Here is a 22,613-nt window from a genome sequence, read left to right as displayed (position 1 = left end):
ACTGCTCGGTTCATAGGCTCTGCACACATACATTTAAGGTTTTGTTAATGCCTACAATGGACTGAACACGGATGATTCACACAAGAACTCTCTCATATAAAAGCACTTGTATTAATTTTTCACACAAAAATATTTAAATTCAATAGAAATCCTGGTGGTCACCTATAAATACTTTATTAGAATGTATGGGAATAAAATGGTAACAGCACAAATTTAATACTTGCTCAATCGAGTCTAGAAAGTGTTTCCAGGATAATAGATATTCAGAGCTGTAAGACTACAGAACAGTCTGATATTGTTTATTATCAATGTGCTAGAGCCAGGAGGTAGCAGTAAGTATGTATGGTATAGTTTCCCACCCAAACAAGAGTTACGGTTTACTTAGGAACAACACACAGAAGAAAAAGTTAGTGAATATCATTATTGATTCATTCAGCAAAACTTTACGAAGCATTTTGTATGAGGAAGTGTCCCTTTAAACACTGCAGATACAGGGGTGCCTGGGTGGCTCAGTCGGGTTGAGCTTCCAACTTCGGCTGGGGTCATGATCTCGCGGTTTGTGAGTTTGAGCCCCATGTCGGGCTCTGTGCCAACAGCTCGGAGCCTGGAGCCTGCTTCGGATTCTGTGTCTCCCTCTCTGCCCCTCCCCTGCTCATGCTCTGTCTCGCTCTGTCCCTCAAAAATAAGCAAATAAATGTTGAAAAAAAAAATTTAAAAACACTGCAGATACAGAAATGCTCGTCAAAGAACTCACAGAGGCCAATACATACCGATAATTATGCTACAATAAGATAGTCACATGAAAGCAAGAGCGAGTCCAGAAGGGAGTGGGGCATATCATCGAACAGCTTCTCCGAGGACAAAGAGTCCTCAGGAGGAGTGAGGCCAGGCAAAGGTCATGTGGGCACAGGGAAGGAGCAGTGTGCAATGTCTGAGTGGGAGGAAAGCAACTTGAAATCCACTAAAGAGGATTCTCTGGATGTGCACGAATGATCTGTCGGCCGGCGGAGTCTTCCCAGTTGAGACTGTCACCACTGCTTTGAAAGTGGGGAAAACAGATCGTTCAATGATACCCTCATTTAGACACGTCCCACTGGTTTGCTTACTTAAAATTAAAAGCAGCACATGATTTTCTTCTCCTTCCTTAGGAGCAGCTGTACAGCATGCTCTTGATTATGCAGAATGAAAGAGAAAAGTGAGTTTTTCCCAAGCAGTTTCCACTGGCGATCACCTTATTTCCAAACGTGGAGAATTACCCCTGGGTTTCAGAGTATCCAGGCCAAACTTTACCTCTGCCAGATCGTCTTACTTGCATGATTCTCAAAGTAACCATGCACTTCACTGTAGAGATGGTCCTACCTAGCTAAGTGGGAAGGAAAGTGTCCCATATGCATGTTTCCTGCATGGGCGCAATCACGTGTGAATTCTTCCTTTGGGAAACACAACCATGAATTTTCCCATTTGCGTGAAATGCTACGTAACTATTGATCTGTTATTAGCTGTCACTTGGTGAATGGTTTACTCAGGATTCAGCACAGCGCTCACGTGTCCCATGGTATTTTAACTTATCCTCACAAGGCAGGTAACATGTATCTCCATCAAAAAATGAGGAAACCGAGGACCAGGATGACCCAGCTTGGAAGCAGCGGGCTCCGGACAGGTCTGTCTGGCTGCAGTCACTCTTTCGAACTGCGGTAGGGGACAGCCTCCTTTTGAACACGTACACATACAGTTTTCTTTCTTCTTCTGCAGCTACCACGTCTAACCTAAGTCAGGAACCGTAACAGTCTTGAAGAATCAACTGGGCTTTGTGAGTGTGCTGCTTAATTTTACAGGAGAGCCTATCTTTAACTCCTCGGAAGCTACTGCTTAAGGTTATTAAGCGTGAAAGCCAGCACCTCTACTTAGAGGTGTCGTATTAGCAAGCGCAGGGAAACACATTTATATGCAACACCAGGATTCAAATTCTATTTATGTCCCATGGTTAAGCTCTAAGTGGTGCTGAAAATGCCTGCCTCTCCGTGGCGACAGTCTAGGGGCACAGTTGTGCTTTAATTTCCGCCCAATGGGCCTGCGTCCATGATGGCCCCCCAGTATGATCGCCCTTTTCTATCTTCCATGCAGCCCAACTGTGCCTAGCCTTCAGAATGCAACAGCCTCCTTCACCCATCCATTCAGCCCTCTCGCTGCTCAATGAACAGTTATCTATTGTAGTAACGTGTTAGGCACTGTGTGTCCCCACCCCGGGAAGATCAAAGCCCAATCCCGCAACCCCAAGAACCTCTTGGTCCACCAGAAGAAAACTGCACAAAAAAGGAATTGGCATTCCATGCGATCAACATACACACATGGTATTAAGAAAGCGCAAGGCAGGGAATGGCAGGAAGACACCGCAGCCCTGGTAACACAGGTGCCTTAGTGCAGATGACAGATGATGCGGACCTGAAGTAATAAGATGGGAGAATTTTTTAAAGGGAACGAACTTGACAAACATAGGTATCAGGCAACGAAGCAGAAGGGATGCTGGGATGTCTCTCGGAAGGCAGAGTGAAGGGCTGCAAAGACAGCACAGTCCAGCTTAACGCCCCGCAATGACGGAAATGTCCTGTAGATGAACACCATCCAATATGGCAGCCTCCAGCCACACATAGAGCACTTGACGGGGCACCTGAAATGTGGTGAGTGTGGCTGAGAATCTGAGTTTGTCATTTTATTTCACTTCAACCAAACTTAAACAGCAACACGTGGCTAGCAGCTAATGGCTTCAACAGTGTAGCTCTTAACACTTCAGGCTTGAGATACTGAGTTGAGGGGTTACCATCAGTATCTGGGGAAAGGAATACCAAGAGAAAGACATACAGACACTCAGATATCTGTTGAATAGGTGAACGAACAAGCAAATGAAAAGAGGAACAGGGTGACCTTGAAGGACTCCTCCCTTTAAAATCCCATCAAAGAGGTACCTACCCTTGTTCCTTCAGGTCTCAAATACTGCTTTCAGTATGGTGATATCAAAATGCACTCATGCTGTCTCCAAACCTCAGCCTAATTCTTGAAATACTGCTAAATTAAAATTCCTTATGCTCTTCAGTATAAAAAAAAAAAACAAAACAAAAAGAGAAAAAAGAAGAAAGAAAAAGGGTATCATGAAATTACAGCAAGTCATAACTTGGGGAATAATCCCAGACCCAGGATAATCAAGCCAGGATAAATAACTGTCTCGTAAAATGTGTCCTTTTCTAGAAACAGAAAGAAGCGGGGAGGAGGAGAGGACCAAACAGCTTTATGATGAGTTCAGGTCATTACAAATATATTACAGTCCGCTCACCTCCTACGCAGTTCAGCTGACATTCAGTTTACGTTCCTCTATACTCTGCTGGGGGAAAGGATTGAATTTATCTCACGAAACACCTCATTTTGTCCCACGGAGCATTTTAAAAGGTCAATGATAATAAAGCTGTCCCTAGGAACATGCCCTTTTATCGTAGCTATCCACAACATCCAAGTCAATATGAGATAAATAACTCTGCGACACGAAAACAGATACTGTTCAGAAACCTGAGAACAGGTTGTGTCCAAATGACCAACGTTAATCCGCCAATATTATCCTAATCTGATTGTACTAGGATTTGTTTACTATTTTGGTCCTTGCCATCCCTCTTAAGCTTCCGAATTCCAGTTTTCCAGAAATGAGAAGCTGGCAGGTATACAATACCCACGGGTGTTCCAGATAGCTGTTTCCCTGCCGCATTTCCCTGTGCTACCTTATTAACCAGACTCCAGTTGGACGTTCCTCCCTCTCCATGAGATCACGTCATCCATGTTCATAACCAGTCACATACAAAGTTCTACTTACAAGACTGTTGGGCACCTGAGAACCGGTAGCCTCTGTTAGCTTCAGAGAAACAGATCTCATCAGAATGTCTATTATGAGTGTTTTTAGCTAGAATCGTGTGTGTAACAACACGGTTAACACAGAAGTCCTGTGCTTCCCCTCGTTGGCCCCTCGGGTTGGATACCTGTGCCCCAAGTCCCAGCGCCACAACAGTCCTCCATCTTTGAAATCAGAGCCAACAGGGACATGCTTGGCTGGCCCCACAATTCAATTCAAAGTATTAGTGGGCTCTTTTGCAGAAGGGAGAGCGAAAACGTTAAGTAACAAGACAAGGTCTTGGCCTCCGGAAAGCTTGATCGGGGGGGGGGGGGGGGGGGGGGAAGAGCAAATAAACACAAAAAATGTGAAACAAGCCGCACGAGAGATATTGCTATGAGTAGAACAAAAATAACCGCAGCCGACTGCCATCCACTGAACCCCTACGTGTCTCCCACTCTCTGCCAGGTTCACTTTCATTCGTTAATTAACAAAACCATGTTAACGATGAGCGCAGATGAAAACTTCACCCGGTTTTGAGTCATCTGTTCATTGAGAAAGGACTTACCCCGGACCTAAATACGAGGGTCGTAAGACAGCATCTTCTTCCCCTTCACTTAACGAACAGCATTAACTACCCAGGAAACCACGAGGAGTGATCAATTCCTGATATAGCGTGACTTCTGCAGAGATCCACAGCGGGCCCACACCTCTGGGCTAACGATGGTCAAGGAACCGAATAGCCCCGATAAAGATCGGGGTCACATCAACCACTCATCGATCCATCCAAACATTTACTCTCTCCCTACTGTGCATGAGAAACACAGCCATGAGTCAGATGAAGGTGAGGCTGTACACGGCAAGACACCACACCGCAAGTTCAAAAGCGCCAAGTGGCAAGAGAGACACGGTGACATGCTATGAGAGAAGAGAAGGCTAGTGCCAGCTGCGATAGACAAGAAAAGCCTTCAAATCCGCCTGGGGCTCAAAGTGACACCACGAGACTGATTACTGTCTTCTGAGATGCACAGACTATGCAAAGGGAATATAAAGATAAATGCCGTATCATCGCTGGAGCGTCAGGACATCATGAGGAAGTCAGGATCCTGAGCAGCAGATCCAGAGCTTCCTCACAAAATAAAAAGTATGCATCTGCCTGCCCGTCTCCAGGGAAGCTACGGGAAACTCCCAGGCAATCGTTAGAAGGGGTCCAGAGCAAACCCCCCATGTGAACGCATCTACTAGAACACTGCTCAGGGAGAGGGAAGCCATGACTTCGTAACCCCACGCGTTAAGAAACACTACTTGACATGAGGCTTGCTTGCTTTTTTTTTTTTTTTTTTTTTTTTTACATTTATTTATTTTTGAGAGACAGAGAGACACAGCACAAATAGGGGAGGGGCAGAGGGAGAGGGAGACGCAGAACCCGAACGAGGCTCCGGGCTCCGAGCTGTGAGCACAGGGCCCCACGCGGGGTTCGAACTCACGAGCCACGAGATCGTGACCTGAGCCGAAGCCGGACGCTCAACGGACTGAGCCAGCCAGGCGCCCCCCCGAGCCTTGAGCCTTTCTTTCTATTCGGTTGAAGCTTGCATCTTCCTAACCGCGAACCAATGCTCTGCTCCGCCGCCGAGCCCAGGCAGAGGCTACCACACCCGCAGCTCTGCCAGCTTCCAAGCATCGGAGGGGACAGTTAACTGCTCCAGTCCCTCCAGCCTCTCCCAGGGGCCCTCTGGCCGGTGCTCCGGGAGGTGCAGTGCCCAGAACACCACACACCAGATGCCGCCCGAGGGAGGCAGCACACCCCTCCCCTTAAGGCGGCCAGCCTGCCAGTCTGCTCCACCGGTTTTCTCTTCCGGACGCCGCCGCCACGCTGGGCACACTCCTGCTCAGGACTGGCCCACCCCTCTGGAGCTCGATTCCCAGGCAGCCCTTTGGCAGGGTGGCCTCCTCCACGTCTCTCAAGTTGCGATGGGGCCCCGACCTGTCCACCCCTGCCTTTCTTTACACCTGCCTCTCCACGGTTACTGGCTCTCCTACTGGGCCGACTCAGGGCCCCCTGCAAAGCATCGTTCGGCTTCCCGGTAGCGTCCCCTTCTCCCTTCTCCACCCCCACCAACCAGAGGCACCACGCAGGATGCCAGGGTGCAGGGGGGGCTCTCAAGCCGGAATTGACTCCAACCGACTTCCCCACTCACACACTCCAAGACTCCGGGCAGGTTATTTGGGCTTAAACTTCCTGAACTACAATTATCACGACAGAATGCACCGAGCCGCCAGGAGATCAAAGAATTTAGAGATTCAGGGGCGCCCGGGTGGCCCAGGCAGTTGGGCGTCCGACTTCGGCTCAGGTCATGATCTCACCGTTTTGTGAGCTCGAGCCCCGCTCAAGCCCCGCGTAGGGCTCGGTGCCGACAGCTCGGAGCCTGGAGCCTGCTTGGGATTCTGTGTCTTCCTCTCTCTCTGCCCCTCCCTCACTTGTGCTCTGTCTCTCTCTCTCCTTCAAAAATAAATAAACATTAAAAAAATTTTTAAAAATGATGTTAAGTCATAAAAGCCTTATGAAACTTACCAACCATAGACATTTTATAAAATAATTATTTAAGGAGATGTGCAAACAGGATTAAGAAAAATATGAGGGGCGCCTAGGTTGCTCAGTCTGTTAAGTGTCCGACTTGGGCTCAGGTCATGATCTCACAGCTCCTGAGTTCGAGCCCCGTGTCAGGCTCTGTGCTGGCAGCTCAGAGCCTGGAGCCTGCTTCGGATTCTGTGTCTCCCTCTCCTTCTGCTCCTCCCCTGGTCTCTCACTCTCTCAAAAATAAACAAACATTAAAAAACAGGAGTTTAAAAAAAAAAAAAGAATTTCGAGGTTGAAATGTTCAAAATTCACAATAAACAGCATCCGATTTCAAAGGGGAAAAACGGATTATCAAGTTGTATGACATTTCTGCCTAATGCAAATGGTAAGTTTTTTTTATTTTCAATTTGTCATGTTTTTAATGCTCATGGCAGAGAGGTCTGGCCCCAGACAGCCACCTGTGAGCCCCAACACTTTTGACCCCTAACTGAACTCTTCACTAGGAACATTTTTTCATTTTCATTTTAAACTTCTTAGGACCTAGCTCAGTGCTTGGCACACGGCCCACACTCAAAAATCATTTGCCAAATAAGTGAATTTTCTTGAATGCCTAGGTTAAAAAAAAAAAATCGTGATGCCTCTTCCTGACCTACTTTGACTGGGAAAGTTGGACTTGCTTGTGTCTAGTGACCCTGTATTGTCCCCGTGGGTCACCACCTTCAGTGCTGGGCTTCACCCAAGCAAAGAGGAGAATTGGGGTCAACAGAACACGCGTTTCAATTCAGCCAAATGGTTAATGAGCTTTTGTGCAAGGGGCATAAAAAGATAAATAATAACTGGCTGGAGATAAAATAAGGCTTCCGGCTTGAGGAAAGATTGCTGACTAGGAACAAGCTTTTTAAAAGCTGTTTGGCAACATTATGGGACAATCTACAACCATTAAATACAAATGTGGAGTGGTACCATCATGCCATTTTCTTTTGAGACACTCAGAAGCAGCCAGAGATTGGAAGGAAGAAAGGAGCAGGCAGGACAGATGCAGGGGACAGAGGGACAGAGGTCCTGGTCGGGGAGTGGGCTGACCATAGGAGGGAGGGAAAACAGGGTGAGGCCGAGGGGTCCCTGAAGTTTTCTTCCGGAATTCTGCAGACAACAGAGACTCAACACATGCACCCGCTAAGACATCCCAGAATCGCAGAATTTTTTAAACTCCTTTTCTTAAAAGTGGGACACTTTGTCCTTGGCTGATGTTCTGGCACTTTTCCTGTTGTTTGTGACCCCACAAAGATGACAAATCAATGATTCCGGGGAGGCCCCTGAACATAATGGCTTAAAACTTGAAATAGATCCAATTCAAGTGAAAGATTTTCTTGCCTAAACGATGTTATATATTTTTCTCTGCTTTAATTACTGAATCCTGTAATTGGAATTCATCACTGATTCAAAGAGATGCTAAAAATAGTCTGTTTCAGAATGTAGAATGAGAAGCATCATGTAATTTTGCTACTAAATGGACTTCTATTTTTTCACAGCTCAGTAACTTACTCTTGAAATATATCTCCTCTTTTTATTAACCAAAAACGTAAAACACTTCAGATGCACATTAAACATTAATTTTCAATATTAATTATGCATTTATAAGCTTAACATGAAATCTCAGACATAAACTAACCTTGCTTAAAAACAGCTCCTTTCCCTTTACATTGAATCATGACCTTCATGAAACACCTTTGATTGAAGAATGCAATGTCATTTACATGTGATAAATGAATTGAAACAAAGCCCAGCCGTGTTCCAACAGGCTCTCCAACTACAAATGGCAATTATTTTTTTTTAATGTTTATTTATTTATTTTGAGAGAGAGAGAGCACGTGCGAGCAGGGAAGAGGCAGAGAGAGAAGAGAGAGAGAATCCCCAGCAGGCCCCCGTGCTGTCAGCAACACACGGGGCTCAATTTCACGAACTGTGAGATGGTGACCTGAGCCAAAATCAAGAGTTGGGACGCTTAACCGACTGAGCCACCCAGGCACCCCACAAATGGCAATCGTTAATAACAACCTACATTGAACCCACGGTGCCATTACAAAGTGCTTTCACATGAATCACGTCATATACATAATCTCCACAATAAACTGACACAGCACATGAAGATGGGAGGGCCGCTCGCCCCCATCCCCCTCACCCTTAATCCCACTTTGTATTCCAAACTCAGCTCCTGCAAGGACGCACTCTGTTACCTTCACCAGGCTTCCTGGACCCTCCCCCGCCCCAGCCCTGCCAGGTCACCCCTTCCCTCCAACTCCAACAAAGCTCAAGGAGAGTAGTACCCGGGTGTTCCCCAACATATCTACTTCCCATTGTGGTTGACCTTGGGATCCACCTGTTGTCTTCTCAACTCCGTTAGAATCCCCTCGAGAATCTTATATTTCTTAGTGTCTAGAATCATGTACGTAAAGGGTAGACACTGAACTATTTTTTATCGCACCACCTATCAAAGAATCATCGAGTAGACAAAGTCTCTCTTCTCCTACTTCCCAACTATGGCATCACTTGCAACTAGATTAGAAAATCCCGGAAGCCGTTCCCAGGCCATCATAAATAGATAAAAAAGAGGCTTTCTTAACAGTGATTAAAGTTGCTCTCCTCTTTAACAGGTTTGAGTCTCTTCTGCTCTCCTATAACTGTAAACTGCCCTGGTTTCTGACTGACTGCTCAGTTTCATAAGCTCCTGAGGTCCTGATTCACCGGCTGCCTGTCTGGGTTTTTTATCTCCTTGATGTGACCTGCCTTGACTCCCATATTCACCTGCTTTCTGTTCATGCCAGGATTCCTAAGTTCCAGCCCCACCTGGGTTCTCTTGACCCTGACTTTCGAACCCATCCTGTCAACCACAGCAAACCCACTGCCACAGATACCGTCCAGGCTCCTACACAGGGACCTGCTGAGCCTCCTATGTATGAGCGGTCAGGAGAGGGATATTGCCTTATTTTTTATCTTTAGTTTGCACCTGGATTCGGCATGTCCACAGCTATTTCGAGAGAAAGACGAAAGTAACACGGGTACCCGCGGCAGTGACTCTTCACTCCCCATGACCTTCTATCCTTCCTCTTCGAACTCATCCTAAACATTAGGGCAGCCCCATCAGCAATCAACATCCTGTTGGAAACCAAACAGATCATAACCAAATCAGGATTACCATTCGGCTTCATTAACTATGCTGACTCTTCAATTTGGACAAAGAGAATTCTTACCTAACCGCACCAAAGTACTTGGGAAATCTGTGCATTATCAGATGGAAACAGCAGATGTAAGTGCTGCATTGCAGAGGCTTTTTTTTTTCTTCATTCCCATGACAATCTTTACATATCCCCAAATCCAAATATATTTCAAAGCTAGCTATGTAACACTACACCTGACAGAAAGATTTCATGTGCCATTCAACAAGTACCTTCACTCATTTCCCCCGTTCCCACCCACCCCCCCCACCCCAGGATAAATTATAGTACCAGCCAATATAACAAATGGGTCCATAAACTTCTACCCACGGGGGACCCTGTGCGTCCACAGAAGACGGACAAACACAGCAGTAACATTTTATGGCACGTCTACGCTCAATTCCCTTGAGCCTCTGGTCACCCTAATGGACACTGTATCTAAAGTAACTGGGGAATGGCTGAATGGCTCACCACCAGACCAGACTACAAGAATACCACAGCTTGTGACAGAAGGCAAACACAAGGCGGGGGGGAATTATCACCACCCAGAAATGAATAGAAAATTTCAGTCACCTAGAAAGTAACTCATTGCCACTGAAAATATTTCTAGCATTAAATTGTCTCCTAGTAATTAAGTAGTAATCATGCAATTAGTGGCGTCCAATGTGATCTTGGAGAAAACACGCGCTGAGGACCAGTGGCTGCACGACAAAGGGGAAAGAACAGAGATGTGGCCATCGGAGACTGGCGCTCCATGCCTGGATCCACCACCCGAAGCTGTGGACTCTGGGGAAGTTGTGACTCTCCGGGCCTCAGTCTCCCCATGTGTAAGAAGGCCAACAGTGCCTTCCCCCCCTCTAGAAGCATGAGGAGAGGATGAGCCATTCTGTCAAAGAATACAGCAAGGAGGCAGAGATGCTTCATAAGTGGTGGCTGCTAACCACCTCCTACAGAAAGCTAAATGCACTTGTCGTGCACTTGGCAGGGCCTTGTCCTCCAACAGGGAGGCGGAAGCATCCCCGCCACAATCGGGCAGGGTTACTTAGGCCGCTATGACACAGGGGAAATGCAGATACTGTGGCTTTTGTGAAGGCAGAGGACGTGCCGCTTTCTCATTCTCAAGTTACTGTAGTTAACACCCACCTGTCTAGAAATGAAAAAGCGGATGCCCGTGGCAAGTGGCCAACGTACTGGCTGTGTCCCACCCAGCCCTTGCTTGATTTCTGCAAGTGAAGATGATGGCCAATCTACACACCGAGAGAAAAGGCATGGAAATGTGGATATTCCCAACAGTAGGTATTCTGATGTTTGAAATCCTCGGGGTTTTTTTTACTTAACAAAAGCTCTTTCACTTGTGTAGTTTTCTGTTAGGTTTGAATTCTGCATGAAATGCCAGCGGAATCTGTCAACCCCGAAGGCTACGAAGATGCCAAGATCCAGATTCTGTTCTGTTCTCTCCACCACCCACCATAATCCCAAAGAGCTGACATCACTCTTCTCTCCAAGTCGAGAAAAGCCCACTTCTCCCAAAGGCAGACCTCAAGTCCATGGAGCCTTTTGGCACAGGGGTCACGGTTTCGTGACTGACTCCACGTATAAAGTGGACAGAGAGAATGAAAGTGACAACAACCTATTCAGGGGCAGGCCGCAGACATGAGACCACAACGCACTTCAGCCAGTTTCATATCCAGTTTTACTTTCTCCCTTCACAACTGCAGAAGTAAAGGAAACGCCATGGAAATTTACTAAAATAAATACTATATAATCCAGGTACCAAAGACGTATAATGGTATCAATTTTCATGTGTCACAAGTGCAAAGACATTAAATACTATTTTCATCAGTTTCGATGCTTAAAACAAATGGCCCTTAAATCTATTAACAAAGAGGCCAGCAATATTAAAATCCTTCTGAAGGCAAGTAAATGAGCTATTGTACCTAAAAATACTGAAAAGAAAAAAACAGAGATACTAAAAAGACAATATTATTAAACTAACGAGATCATATGATTTCAATACATCACGGCCCTCCCCTACCACAACCTCAAGAATTTGCAACCAGATAGTCTCTACCCTGCCCGCAAGAAAGCAATCCGCTATTTACCACATTCCTGCAACAGTCAAGGAAAGACAGACAGAAGCTGGAAGGTGTGGAGAAATCTGCAAGGGAAACTGACGAGATTCACCAGAGCGGTGGCAATGGTGACCCTGCATCTTGTTCGAGGCAGTAAGTGATTCAGAGAGGGTGCCCCTGCTCCTCTTTTGCTGACGACTTGAACGCAAGGAGATTAAATTCATGCAGAAAGGAGCTGAAAACAACTGGCCTCCAAGACCAACCACCCAACAAAACAAAATCCCCGCTCCCATAAACACTGTGAGGTTTCTTACTGAAAACATCTTTTTGGGTCAGGGTTTGTGTTCTGAATTCTCTGCTGGGCTGAAATCTGAACCAGGACTGTATCACACAAGGACATTTAGAAAGGAAAAAAGGAGAAGCAGGCTAGCTAACATTTCCTGGGCCTGCAATGCTAATAAGCCAGGCACGCCGCTCAACTGCTCTACAAGCTTGTGTCTTTCACTTGATCCGCATGCTAACCCTATGAGGTTAAGTGCTAGCATGATCCCCATTTTACAGATGAGGAAACTAGGGAACAGAGAAGGGAATGGCCCAAGGGTCACACAACACATAATGGAGTGGAGATTACCACCTGAAAAGTCTCTGCTTCCAGAGACGATGCTGTTAACCACTATCCACCCCCTTTCATGTGAAATTAAATAAGAGTCTCACTGCAAAGTCAGGAAATGGAAAGCTATCAAATTTCCATTCCACTCACCTTACCGTGCACTCCACTCTGAAAGGTAAACTTCACAATCTCTCTACAGCAATCCTCTGAAAGCTGTTCGAGTCCTGGGAAATCTACTATGGACTTCTGCGTTCAGCATATCACTTAATCATTAGCGCCCAAAGAGAAGGCAGGTGGTATAAACCCCAATTAACAAATGAGTACTTTTCAGAGAGTGGGAATAACTGAATATTACCACCAGCTTCTTAGTGGCAAAGGCAAGGTGAACTCCCAGTCCACTTACAGCAGATGATGCCTTTGGAAATATTTTGCCTACTTGGCCTAAATGAATTGAATCCCGTGGGATGACTGTTCACTTCCGTTCTATGACATTACACAGAGATGGCTTGCCCTAGGACTTCCAGAAGGATCCTGCTGTGCTCTAGATGTGCCTGCCAGGGGCAGGGGCAGGGGGGCGGTTGGGGAATAGCTACTCTAACAGGATCAACAGGAAAGTTGGCTGAACAGAGGCAGTGAACGCTCTACGAATGTGAAAGGAAGAGCTGCTCCCCAAATACAGAACTGGCTCTAGTTTTCTAGGGCAATGATTTACAAAGTGCAGGGCCCCGATGGGCAGGGAGAAATGGAAACACAAAATGAATAGGGAGACAGAAGAGGAATTAATAAGCCTTACTCATAGTTAACATATGTAAGACACCGTGTCTTCCTGTGGACGACAGGTCAGCAGTCATGTACCAAGGTATTATAGGAGGTGGTCGGGGGAGGCTGCCCCAGGATGGGCCACTTTGGCATAAACATTATTTTGAGTTAAAAGTAATCAAAACCCAGCAGATGCAGGAAAAGCTCTCTCCCTGGTCCTCAACTGCTTAATTGCACTGGAAAGGAGAGCCTGCATCATGAAGAGAGCTATTAAGGGAGATTCCCCTTTACCTAAAAAACGGATCTGTATCATAGGGCAACTTGTTTTTCCAAACGTAGCTCCTCTCACCTTCCCCCTAATGATCTCCTCTCCTTTGTATCCTCAGGCCCTACCCCCCTCCGTAGCTCCTATAAGCTTCACGTTGCCTCATTGTCTTCAAAATTTCATGTCTGTGTGGATTCCCCTTTTATGTACACTATTAAATTTGATTTTCTCCTGTTAATCTGTCTCATGTCAATTTGATTCTAAGTCCAGGTAGAAGGATCCTGAAGGGCAGAGGAACATCTTCCTCCCAACAGTATACAATTACGGGATAAGGAAAGGAGAGCCCTGCCCCAAGAGCTACTGGCAGGTGAGATGTTCTGCAGAGTTTCAGTCTACAAGGGCCCAGGCAAAGTGGAATTGCAAGTCATTTTAACCAGTTTCAATAAAACTAATTCTCACAAAAATGAAAGAGGAGGGTAAAAAAAGAGACTCCTGGAACAACAACAAAAGGATTAAATATTGATTAACACAAGAATAAGCTGATGTAGGAAGAGAGATGATCTATTTTCAGAAATACCAAATAAAAGCGGTGCTGTCTAGTTAACAGTAGGTTCACAACCTACTGGAAATATGTACAACCCCCCCAACACACACACACACACACACACACACACACACACACACACACAATGGAGTCCCAAACCCTTAGACCCTTCGATTCCTGGTTCTTCTTCCCCTCTCCGTTCACGGGCTCTGCAATGAGCACGTGCCAAAGAACAAAGGGAGGAGGGACTGAGAGTCTGTGTGTCACCTCAAGGAATGTACATTTGTTCCAATCAGACTACTTTTTGCCTTACATGGGCACAGGCGACTTCCGGGGAAGGCTGTAACCCTGTAGTGCTCAGCCAATGAGGAACCAGGGGAGGGACTTGCCTCTGTAGTGCTCAGCCAATGAGGACCCAGGGGAGGGACTTGCATACTAGGAGATAAATTGTCTGCTGTAACTGCCCCGAGCATGCCTGTCCATCAGACACCTGCTCTTGCAAGAACATTGATTAAAGCCTTGCTTCACTGTGCTCCGAGTCTCTGTGTCCCTCCTTTGACTGGAGCAGTGGGCTTATTTCTCACAGCTAACAAGAAAATGGCAAAAGTGACACTTTGTCTAGGTAACTTCCTCTTGTCAGCCACATGAGTCAAATACAATCATAATCTGAACACATCTATAGAAATCAACTTAAAATTTTTTCACAGTCATCAAAGCAATGAATTGAACCAAATTTATATCCACTATTAACAATTTCAGGTAAATATAAAAATTTTTAAATTTTATGAATCTTATATTGCTTAAGGTCTTAAAACGTGGGAAAAATACAGTTTAATAACCTAGTATATATCTATAATTTGTAAGATATGCAGGGGCGCCCAGGGGGCTCAGTCAGTTAAGTGTCTGACTCCTGATTTTGGTTCAGGTCATGATCTCACAGTTCTTGAGTTCGAGCCCCACATCTGCCTCTGTACTGACAGTGTGGAGCCTGCTTGGGATTCTCTCTCTACCTCTCCTTCTCTGTCTCTCTGACCTCCCCCCGCCCCCACTCAGGCTGACTGACTGTCTCTATCTCTCTCTCTCTCTCAAAATAAATAAACTTAAAAAAGGTATGCATATATTGGGACTCTGTGCTCATTTTCTTATTATGAAGTACATAATCAAATGGTTTTTAAGACCACTGCTTAAGGGAACAGATTGCCTAAGGATCAGAAATTAATACAGATAGTATCAGTGCTTCATTAGTAAAATGTTAAACATATTCATAAGAAACGTTAATAAAGCAAATTTACATAATAATGAGTATAAACTGAAGAAAGCTTCAGTTTTCAAAAGAAAAGGAAAGAAAGAAACCCATAAAAAAAATAATAAAAAAAAAAGCTCAGAACAGAAAGAAAGCTAAATGAAATAAATACCAGATATTGACAAGGCCTTCCTAGGAGAGACAGGACCCACAACTGTTTTCATCCCCAGCAGAGTGCCAGGAAGGAGAACCTGCCATAAACAGGGGTAAGAAAATACCAGCTGAACTGTTAATAAACCTTTGATGTCCACACATGAGCAGAAATGTTGGGTTAGAATCTCAAGGAGCCCCAGACACAGGGCAAGTCTGCACTCACCTGCCAACTCTTCCACTGGGATCTTTACCAAATAATGTAGATGGCACACATACAGACAGAACACAAGAGCTGAGAGGTTCCATATCCAGGCACCCTCTAACACCAGGAGGAAGAAAGGAGAGCTGAGAAAACTTCTTCTAAGAAACAGTAGGGCAAAGAGAGAACTCCAGAGAAGAAAGCCACAGACCGGAGGGCAAAGAGGACTCATTAGTGTCCCCAAAACTAGCAGCCAAGCTATAAAACCGAGAGTCCGTCATTGTTCAGAAAGTTGGCAGCCTACGGGGCTCCTGGGTGGCTCAGTTGGTTGAGTGTCCAACTTCAGCTGAGGTCATGATCTCACGGCCCGTGAGTTCGAGCCCCGTGTCGGGCTCTGTGCTGTCAGTTCGGAGCCTGGAGCCTGCTTCAGATTCTGTGCCTCCCTCTCTCTCTGCCCCTTCCCCACTCACGCTCTGTCTCTATCAAAAAATGAATAAACGTTAAAAAAAAATTTAATAAAAAAAAAAAGTTGGCAGCCTAGCTCTAAAGCACAGAAATCTCCAAGGTCTTCCTGGGATCATTCTGAAGCTCTCCCAAAAACAATGTCTCAATCCCACTCCCAAAATATCTGCAGCTAATGATGAAGTGGACCTAACTCTTGCTACAGCAAAGTCTAGGCCCAGCTCAGTCCCTCGTGTCAGCAGCATGACCAAAAGAGGGACAAGCCCTTTTCGTGTGGTATCCTCCAGGCTTCACTGTTCATTACACACAGTGACCACCACACAAGAAAGTCATCGAACAAGAGAGGAAGAATATGATTCATAAAAAAGAGAAAAAACAGGCAATGGAGATAAGCCCATATATGACCCTGGACTGCAACCAGCAGACCCAACTATGTTCAATGTACTAAAAAATCTTGTAGGAAAGATGAGCAGTAAACATGAACAGGGAAGGATCTCAGCAGAATAAAACAGAAACTAAACAGCTGAACAGAAAAGGGAGAAAAGAGAACTACAACTTCTGGAATAAATACTTCAATGCGCTTAACAGCAAACTGGAAACAGCAGACAGTTCTACAAATGTCAAGAGAAAAAAATAATTTAAAAAGCACAACAAAGTTTCCCAAGATCTGTGTCACAATATCAAATGGCTCGACTACAAGTGTAACTGGGATCCCAGAAGGTGAGAAAGACAGAAGGGGACAGAAGAAATACCTGAAGAAACAATGTCTAAGAACTTTCCAGACTGTGATAGAGGACATCAACCCACAGATCCAAGAAGCTCACTCAATTCCAAGGAGGATAAATACAAAGAAAACCACGCATAGGCACATGATAGCCAAACTGCTGAAAACCAAAGATAAGGAGAAAACATCCAAAGCCACCAATAGGAAAAAGGGAACCACAATAAGAATAACATGTAAGAAAGGGACATTTTATCAAAAATAGTGAAAATCAGAATGCAATGGAGTGACGTGTTTAGAATGCTGAGGAAGGAGAAAAAATAAACTGTCACACAGAATTTTTTAAATTTATTTTGAGAGAGAGAGAGAGTGCGTGTGTGCGTGTGTGTGTGTGTGTGTGTGTGTGTGTGTGCGTGCAGGCAAGGGAGGGGCAGAAAGAGAGAGAATCCCAAGCAGGCTCCATGCTGTCAGTGTGGAGCCCGATGCGGGTCTCACTCCCACGAACCGTGATCATGACCTGAGCCAAAATCAAGAGTCAGACGCTTAACCAACTGAGCTACCCAGGCATCCCCAACACAGAATTTTTCATCCAGCAGAAATACTTTCAAAAACAAAAGCATCAAACTTTGCAGTCTTGAGCTGCAAAGACTCTGTTAGGATGAAAGCAAGTTACACATGGAGAAAATATCTGGAAACCGAACATGCCACAAAAGCCTCCTACCTAGAATATATAAAGAATCACAAAACTCAACAGTTAAAAGAAAAAGCACACAAGTATAAAATGAGCAACAGACAGAAGGAAACATTTCATCAAAGAGGAGAGACAGATGGCAATCAATTATTAACATTAATGGCCAACATCGCTGGTCAACATCATTAGCCGTTTGGGAAATGCCACCTAAAACCACAGTGAGATATCACTACACACACACTGGAGCAGTTAAAATAAAAAACAGTAATAATACCAAATTCTGATGAGGAGCCAGAGAAATTAGATCACCCATACACCGCTGGTGCGGATGTAAAATGAAAATAGTACAGCTACTCTGGAAAACAGTTGGCAAGTTCTTACCAAACTAAATACGCACTTGCCATTGGACCCTGGGCCAATACACACTCCTGGGCATTTATTCCACAGAAGTTAAAACCTATTTCCATACAGAAACCTGTATGTGAACACAGCAGCTTTATTCATAATACTAGAAACCAGTCAAATGTTATTCGGGTGGATGGCTGAACAAACTCTGGTGAATCCATACGATGCTTTACTACTCAGCAATAAAAAGGAAGAAATATTGATACAGACAACGATCTGAATGATTTGTAAGGGCATTCTGGATTGTTTTCATTATAATATTTTATTAGGATGTAAGACATGAGATACACTGTATAATGAATGCCTTAAAAACACGCTCGCAGTAGCACATTCTATGTATCTGACTCATCTTTTCATTAGGTGGACCTAAGTACTGTTACAGATATTCAGCAATAAAACAAAAAATATTAACACTATTTTAACTTCCCCAAATACTTACAGATTATATAGTCAATGAAGAAAAATGAGTTCGTTTTCAGTTGTTAGGACTTCTTGAACTGGGAATCCGTTCACTCATGCGGTTTATTTTTAATTCGCTTTTAAAAATTTTTAATTCACTTGACTTTACCTAAGAGTGTTTCTGTAAATTAAAATGGAGCTCATCTTGCAAAACGATATTACTCAGACACCCTGAACATGATGATTTGCTTCACCTTATTCCCACTCTTTGATCACCGCTGCGGAACATGATTTCCGGTGAAGACAGATTTGTTTATCAGGTCTTCTAAAGAAACAGTGCCATACCCACATAGTTTTAATTAGTTTATTATCTTGGGTTTGGTGAAACTTTCTTATTATCGAGGTATAGCTGACATACAGCGTTATATTAGTTTTAGGTGTTCACCAGAGTGATCCGATATTTATACACATTATGAAATTATCACCAGGGTAAGTCTAGCTACCCCTGTCGCATACAGAGTTATTACAGTATCATTGGCTATATTCTTTTCGCTGTACTTTTCATCTCTGTGCCTTACTTATTTTATAACTGGAAGTCTGTATCTCTTAATTCCCCCCACCCTTCCCTTCTGGCAACCACCAGTTTGTTCTTTATATTTATGAATCTATTTGTTTTCTTTTGTCTGTTTTGTTTTTTAGATTTAATATTCAAGTGAAATCACAAGGTCCTGGGTCTTTGTCTGTCTTATTTCACTTAGCATAATACCTTGTAGGTCCATCCATGTTGTTGCAAACAGCAAGATCACATTCTTTTTAGGGCTGAGTGATAATCCTTACACACACACACACACACACACACACACACACACACACACACACACACAGGCTGTTCCCATCATGAATGATGCTGCAGTGAACCCAGGGGTGTAGACACCTTTTTGAATTAGTGTTTTCTTTTTCTTTGGATAAATACCCAGAACCGAAACTGCCGCATCATATGGTAGTTCCATTTTTAAATTCTTTGAGGAGCTTCCATACGGTTTTCCACAGTGGCTGCACCAGTTTGCATTCCCAACAACAGTGCGTGAGGATTCCCTTTTCCCCACATCCCCACTAACACTAGTTATGTCTTGTCTTTCTGAAAGCAGCATTCTGACAGGTATGAGATGATATCTCACTGTGGTTCTGATTTGCAGTTCCCTAATGATTACTGATGTTGAGCATTTTTTCATGTGTCTGTTGACCATCTGCCTATCTTCTTTGGAAAAGTGTCTATTCAGGTCCTCTGCCCATTTTTTACTAAGTACAGTACAATTCAATGTAGGTAACATTCTCAAAATAACACAACTGCAGACATGGAGAACAGGGTGTAGGGGGTAGAGTGGATGAGATTATTTTTAAAAAGCACAAGGGAGACCTTATACGGTGATGAAAACAGTACCATATCTTGACTGTGGCAGTGCTTACACAAATCTACACGTAATACAATTGTACAGAACTACACACACACGCACACAGTGTAACTGAAAATACACTGAACAGTGAATAAGATCTTAATCTTAATTGATCTTAATCTTAATAGTTAATAGAAATATACTAAGATCAATTTTTCGGTTTTGCTACTACAGTAACAGGTATACCAGATGTCCCCATTTGGGAAAACTGGGCAAAGGGCACATGGGACTGTGATTTCTTGAAATCTCCTGTGAGACTATAATTATTTAAAAATAAAAAGAAAGCAAAACAAAGACATTTTCCAATAAACCAAAGCTGAACAGATCCATACTACAAAAGATGCTAAAGTTCTTCAGACTAAATGGAAATGATACTTCCCAGACAGAAGCAGAAAGGAAGAACACTAAAAAGATATCAATTTCAAGGATGTTTCCATTGATATATTCATTAATTCAATTAATACTTGTTAAATATTTTTTCTACAATAGTCTCTTACGGTAAGTGCCATGCAATCAAGGACAAATAAGACTCAATCACACAGCCTAGCATACAAACCTATAAATGACATTGAATATTCTGTCACAGAAGTGCTGAAACACCACCCGCAGCTGTACAGAAAAGGAAGCTATCACTAGAAAAGAGTCAGTAAGAAAGTCTTCTTGGAGCTGAATTTACAAATGAATGTTAAGTGAATAAGTGAGGGACAGTATTCTAGACAGAGTCCAGCCACTGAGGGACAAAAGAGTTAAGACACATACGTGGAACACCAAGGGTGCAACGCACCTGGAGAATAAGGGGGAGGAAAATCCCTCATTACAAGAAATGATGAAGGGTGCACTGTGCGGAGGGCAAGCAGAGCACAGTCTCTGCTGAAGTCTCTGCTCAAACTTCACTCTGTAAGGAACTAGGAGAGTTTGAAGGAATTTAATTAGGACAGCAATAGAAGATGGGCCTTTTAGGAAGACAGCTTTGGCAGTAAGGATGATCCATTAGAGCAAAGTGATAGAGGAAGTCAGAGCAATAATCTAATAGTCCAAGGAAGAGGTGGTAATAAGCTTAAACCAGAGGAGGAGGAAAAAGCATGGAAATAAAGGGGTTTGTACCAACTAGTTAAGGATAAAGAGGAAAGAGAAGAATTGAGAATCATGCCCACATTTCCATCTTGGGCGCCTGAAAAGATGTTACTTTCATTTACCTCGCAAGGGAACAGAGCAGCGGGGAGCAGATTCTGATGGAAAGATAATCATTATGCCGTTGGGGAATGTGAACTTGAGGTACAGAGGATCTCCAGGATCTAGCACATACAGAGTTACAGCCTGAGGTTAAGAGGCCACAAATCACCAGCACTGGCTGTAAAAGCAGTAAGAGATGGGCTTGCCAAAGGGAAGGAGTATAAAACGAGAAGAAAACAGTATTGGAGATCAAATTCTAGAAGAAAGGGGCCCTTGTAAAATGTCAATGGAGGTGTAAACTATTATACTTCTATTGTCAGTACATGTTCAGACCTAAATGATCTCAACTAATAATTCTTTACGATACGTGAAAGGAATAAATACAAATGTGGTCAAGGATCTATATATAAAGATGTCCTCCTTTCAATGTTATTTCCAATAATAAAACCGAAACTAAATAACCAAGCAAAATAATTAACTCAAAGCAAATTAAATTAGATCTATAAAATAAGTAATTATGCAACTGCCTAGGTAGTATTTCAGAAGACTTTTTAATTATGGGATAAACTTCTTATGACACTGAATATTTTACAGCATACAAAATAGGGTCTGCAGTATTTATTTACGCAAGACTATTTACTGAATACCTATTATCTACTATCACTTAGGTACTGGGGATAAAATGCAGTAAAAGACAATTTCTTGTTTTTGTGAAGCTCGGCTTCTACTGGAAAGTGAGCCAGGAAGGGTAGATAAATCAATGTGCAAGACAATCAGGAATGAAATAAATGCTAGTAAGACAAACATTAACAGGTGACATAATAAGACAATGTGTGTGTGTGTGTGTGTGTGTGTGTGTGTGTGTATAAAATTATGTAAAAAAAACCTGGAATCGTTTTAAAAGAAATAAGCCTCAAGATTAATAGTAAAAATAATGTAAAATAAAAGTTTAAAACAAAGCAAACTTCAGGCGGCTTAGTAAATGGTCTAGGAAAATCAAAGTGTAATTATAAACAGGAAGTGCGTGGGCCCTCCATGGTTTCTCCTTTAGCATCACCAGGAGGCAGAACTTTTACAAAACCTGGTACCTTCCCACTCCCGAACCCAGAAACTCAGGAAGGACAGGAAAGCAACATACTTATGGAAGCCTGTGCTTCTACTAAGCTGCTTTGAGCCAAGATGAACTCTGCAACGCTGAAGGCAGAAAATCTCACAAGACAAGTGATCCTTCCATCTACCAGCTAAGATGGTATTTTTCACATTTCCTGTCTTCATTGTAGTACAACCCTCCGCCCCCACAGACACACACACACATTCGCCTCAGTTCATTCACTCACTGAATCAACACCGCATAGCAGCATGGCAGGGACTCCAGCAAAATCGCACAGGCCCTAGAAACAGGACCCTAAACGCCATCGAAATTTACGAACCACTCCCCATTATGCAAGTATCAGACTGTTCAATTTGTGAAAAGACTAAACTGAAGGGAAGCACTGAAAATACGGACACAAGTTGTGCAACCTATTAAGAAACACCTTGGGAAAATAATTTCTCTGTATCTAAAATAAGAAGGCTCTGAGCTGACAACACGGAGCCTGCTTGGGACTCTTTCTCTCCCTCTGCCCTTCCCCTACTCGCATACTCTCTCTCTCTCTCTCTCAAAATAAATATTAAAAAACAAAACAAAAAAACGCTAGGCATCCTTAACTTCTCTCCCCCCTCTCCCTCACATAGCTCACATCGGATCCATCGGCAAATACCACGGGTGATTCTGCCTTTTAAATGTATCAAAATCAGGG

The 22,613-nt window shown here is 43.8% G+C and overlaps 1 protein-coding gene across 6 annotated transcripts in view; it reads right to left on the bottom strand.

The window, feature by feature from the left end:
- WASF3 (WASP family member 3) overlaps nt 1–22,613 on the bottom strand; it is a 135,535-nt gene that overhangs the window by 74,702 nt on the left and 38,220 nt on the right. The gene's annotated exons all lie outside the window — the stretch shown is intronic.

This window comes from Acinonyx jubatus, chromosome A1 (assembly GCF_027475565.1).
Source record: "Acinonyx jubatus isolate Ajub_Pintada_27869175 chromosome A1, VMU_Ajub_asm_v1.0, whole genome shotgun sequence".
NCBI lineage: Eukaryota > Metazoa > Chordata > Mammalia > Carnivora > Felidae > Acinonyx > Acinonyx jubatus.
The sequence above is the reverse complement of the archived record's forward strand: the minus strand, read 5'-3'. Positions and strand labels throughout refer to the sequence as shown.